Raw genomic sequence first — 5,217 nt, 5'->3', positions numbered from 1 at the left:
AAAAAAAAAAAAAAAAAAAAAAAAGAATGTACCCTGTCACTTTTATGAAGAATAGCAGCATCTGTATGCGGGAATGTCTGGCCTCTACCTTTCTGTCTTAAATCTGTGTCCTGATTATCAGCTGAGGGTTGAGCTGCCTAGGGACCTTTTGGTGCAGACTTGCAGTAGGCAGGCAGTGGCATCTGCTGACAGAGGTCACTGCTGGGTCTTCACTCTGAAGGTGATTTTCAGACTGGAGCTAAGCTAACAGTGCAGCTTGTCCAGAGAACGAGAAGGCCATGCCCAAGGTCACAGGGAGCTGGCCGGAAGGAGTTTTGTTAAAAAGCCTTTAAAGACTTGTGGGATTCATCTGTAGACGTCTGAGAACAATAGAAATATTTTTATTTTTTAATGATTTTTCACTTCTGACTTCAGGTGGAAAATAAATTTGTATTAGTCTGTTCAGGGGATTATGACTTGAAATTTTTCATATCCTGAGGAGATTTTTTTGTGTGTGTATACTCCATGTTTAAAATATTTACTAGGAAATACATGCCCTCTATTCATTAATATATTGTAGACTAATTTAACAGATACATTTCAGGAAAGTTCTTCCTAGTTTAATAAGTAAGGTAAAAGTTTTATTTTATTTTATTTTTTAGTATTTAGTGTATATTCTGTACTTCATGTTTAAAATTAGCCTGCAAATATTTTCAGTCACTTCTGTGGGCTATTAGAAGATAAACAATAAAATAAACAAAAGACATCTTAGACTGTTGTATTGTTTTAATCTCTCAGCATTTGTCTTGGCTTTTGTCTTCTTTGATGTCAAAATAGATGAAATTTTCTGGGTCTGTGAATTGTAAACCATAGTTTTTCTTTGGTAACAAACAAGTAAGAATAAAATTATCTCTGTGGTAACAGAAGAAGAAGAAGAAGAAGAAGAAGAAGAAGAAGAAGAAGAAGGAGGAGGAGGAGGAGGAGGAGGAGGAAGAGGAGGAAGAGGAGGAGGAGGAGGAGGAGGAGGAGGAAGAGGAGAAGAAGAAGGAGAAGAAGAACAAGAACAAGAAGAACAAGAACAAGAACAAGAAGAACAAGAAGAAGAAGAACAAGAAGAACAAGAACAAGAACAAGAAGAAGAAGAACAAGAAGAACAAGAACAAGAAGAAGGCTTGTCCACAGCATACCTCCCTTCATATCTGTTTCAGCTGAGCATGGGTTTATTGATAAGAGGAAACTGAGGAGGGAACAGAAACGAAGGAGGAAGAACCCACAAAGGCTAAGGGGAACCAATCCCGCTTGTCACCCACACCAGGAGCTTAGAAGGAATATCTCAAAAGCTCAGCACATCTTTAGAATCTAGCATAGACCATAAAAACCCTTGGGCCTCAGCAGAATATGGATTATAATAGCTGTAAAGGCTCTCAGGTGTTTTCCAAGAGTGCTATCCAGAAGTCGGGTTGGACACTGGAAAAGAAAGCAGAGACAAAAGGTTGCCAGCAGCAGAAGTGTCCTGCCGGGAGCAGACCTGGGGTCCGTGAAAGAAAGCACGTCCCAGCAAGGGTCTCATGTTCCCACTCAGGATTATGTTACCACTGTAGCTCACACCCCTCTATTTGGACTAGGAATTTATGCTACAAAAATTCTTTTTCCTGCTTAGTTATGTATATGATTGTTCTGGGAGTTGAGAGCATAAAACTCCATTTCCTCCTTAAGCACTTAAGATTGGGCTGGGAGCTGAGAGCAGAGGGTAGTTTGTGCTTAGTTTAACACGCACTTATCCATAGAGAACCACTATGGGCTAATCAGGATGCTGAATATTGGGCAGATGTCCTAGTTTTTTTTTAGCTTAATACAGTATTATGAAGGAACTCTGGGTTGTTTCTCTCTCAGAGAAGACTACGTGCCTTGTACTGGAGACAAGAGACAGGTATTCAGTGACTTGAGTCATAGTTGAAGGGAGAATATGCTTGTATTTCTTAGCTTCCTGGGCATACAGCTAGATTGATTCCATTTCCAAGTCTCATTGCATCTCAGATGATCTCCTGACCCAGTTCCACTGATATGCTTCAAGCAGACCTGAAGCCAGGTAGACAAGGGTCCAGAGCAGGTGTGTGCAGTACAGCCTAGGGTTCTGATCCAAAGCTCCGGGTGCTGTGTGGAGGCCATCCATGTAGAACGCCCCTTCATGGCTCCTGTGCATTTTCCCTTTATATGCGTTGTTTGCAAATGATGCCTAGCCGGCAGGGAAGCTGCCTCTGACTGGAGTTCTCGCTGTGCTTGCTTACCATCAGAGAAAGTAATGGCGCCGGATGCCTTTGTACACAGAAGTCAAATGAGGCAGGGTTATAGCAGGAGCGGCCTCTTAAGAGCCTTTGTGCTAAGATGTCAGGAGGGCGAACCATGACACAAGGCACAAAGCAAACACATCACTCGGCTGTTAATGCCATCTCCCGGGCTCAGAAGAACCTGGCCTTCCTTGTCTTCAGTACCAGGAAAGCTATAGAAAAATATCACAAGGTATATAAATTAAAGAAGAAAAATGTGTCCTCTCCCATTCTGGAACAGGAAGGTCAAGGGAGAGGCAGAGCTATTGTCACCCCATCCTGATCCCCCACCCCTGCCCCCAAGGGACCTCCTTTCAGCTTCTTCCCCTCGAACCAACCTGTGGCACTTCTCTGGCACATCGCTGCCATTACTCCTTCTCCACTACCACCGTCTGTTCCTCCTCCTCCTCCTCTTCATCCTCCCCTTCCTCTTCCTTCTCCTCCTCTCCTTTCTCATCTTCCTCCTCCTCCTCCCCCTTTTGCCTCCTCCTCCTTCTAGAAAGGATACCAATCTCTTTGGATCGGGCCCATTGTAGCACCCTAATTTTACATTGATGAGCTCTGTAAAGATATAAGGTCACATTCTGGAAGGCTAGTGGTTAGACTTCCCACGTGTCTCTTGTAAAAAGGACACAACTGGACTGGAACAGCAGGACATGACATTCTCAAACTTGTGCCAGGAGCTATGTAGTGAAAAGGGCAGAGCAGGCTCTTCAGAGCACTGGCTTGCTCCAGACCCCCACTTATTCTTTCATGCACATGCTCAGCATCCCATGCACATACATGCACATGCTCAGCATCACATGCACACACATGCTCAGCATCATATGCACATGCACACACATGCTCAGCATCCTATGCACATACATGCACATGCTCAGCATCACATGTATACACATGCTCAGCATCCCCTGCACATGCACACACATGCTCAGCATCCCCTGCACATGCACACACATGCTCAGCATCCCATGCACATACATGCACATGCTCAGCATCACATGCATACACATGCTCAGCATCACATGCACATGCACACACATGCTCAGCATCACATGCACACACATGCTCAGCATCCCATGTACATGCACACACATGCTCAGCATCCCCTGCACATGCACACACATGCTCAGCATCCCATGCACATACATGCACATGCTCAGCATCACATGCACACACATGCTCAGCATCACATGCACACACATGCTCAGCATCCCCTGCACATGCACACACATGCTCAGCATCACATGCATATACATACACATGCTTAGCATCCCATGGACGTATATGCACATATACATGTTCAGTATCCCATGCACATGCTCAGTATCCCATGTATATATATGCACATGCTCAGCACTCCATGCACATACATGTACATGCTCAGCATCCCATGTACATACATGCACATGCTCAGCATTCCATGTGCATACATGCACATGCTCACCATCCCATGTACATACATGCACATGCTCAGCATTCCATGCACACACATGCACATGCTCAGCATTCCATGCACATACATGCACATGCTCAGCATCCCATGCACATACATGCACATGCTCACCATCCCATGTACATACATGCACATGCTCAGCATTCCATGCACACACATGCACATGCTCAGCATCCCATGCACATACATGCACATGCTCAGCATCCCATGCACATACATGTACATGCTCAGCATCCCATGCACACACATGCACATGCTCAGCATCCCATGCACATACATGCACATGCTCAGCATCCCACCTAGTGCACATTGGTATGTTCCCACCACCACCACCACCACCACCACCACCCCCACCACCCCCACACATTTTATAACCTCAGTTCTCAGGATCTGTGGAGTTAAAGATTCAAGCACAGAAGTTTCAGTCAGTCATGGACCCAAGATTGTGGCCTCAGGCAAGCTCCTTTTAAGTGAACTAAAGGATGTAGAAATATGGTAGCCTTGATTTTCCAGCCATAACATCGAGGAGACTGCCTTTGTTTGCTTGTTTGTTTGTTTGTTTGTTTTCCTTTGAAAATCTTATCAACCCATCAACAGCTCTGTGATGAAAGTGCCAAGCTTGGGCTTTAATCAGTGTTTTAAGCTGGTCAGAACAGCCGACAGTCGAGGACTCATCTCATAGGCCCAGCTTATTTCTTTGGGCACATATTTTGCTCATTTAAAAATTTCCTTTCAGAAATTGCACTGTGCCTTTCATCCCTGTGAGAAGGGTTGCACACGTGTACACACCAGGTTTTCAGAATACAGCTCCATCCAGACTTTGGACCTCTTATTCTATGATGTTCATAGGAAACAATGCCATAGTTATGACATCCTAGTTTTTAAACTCTTCAAGTCAAAACGGGGTGAGTAAACTTCTCTTTCTTGTGTAGCCATCTCAGTGACTTAGAAAACCTGCTAAGGAGAAATGAGATGATTTAATTTAAAAAGTAATTTAAAGTCACATAACAGAAAGAAAGAAAGAAAGAAAGAAAGAAAGAAAGAAAGAAAGAAAGAAAGAAAGAGAAAGAGAAAGAGAAAGAGAGAAAGAAAGAGAGAGAAAGAAAGAAAGAAAGAAAGGGAGAAGGAAGGGAGGGAGGGAGGAAGAGAGGAAGGAACACATCCCCAGTCATATAGAAAACGTGGAAGGTAGTAGCAAGAAATCCCCGACTTCGGTGTGTCTGTTTGTTCTGAAAGGCTAAGGGCAGGCAGGCAGGAGAAAGTTACCCCAACCCTCAGGGTGGTGTCCAACAGGGACCTAGGGCAGGGGAAAGAAAGGCTGAAAGAGACAAGAGACATGAGGAATAAGAGCAAGACAGTTGTCTGATCAAGCTCCAAAAATCTTTACTTCAGGGGTGGCAGTATAAGCACAAGCAGGAGAAAGCTTCGAGGGTGAGGGGAAGAGCCCGGGGCAAG

Source organism: Mastomys coucha, unplaced genomic scaffold (assembly GCF_008632895.1).
Source record: "Mastomys coucha isolate ucsf_1 unplaced genomic scaffold, UCSF_Mcou_1 pScaffold22, whole genome shotgun sequence".
In the NCBI taxonomy this organism is placed as follows: domain Eukaryota; kingdom Metazoa; phylum Chordata; class Mammalia; order Rodentia; family Muridae; genus Mastomys; species Mastomys coucha.
This window is presented reverse-complemented; position numbering follows the sequence as displayed.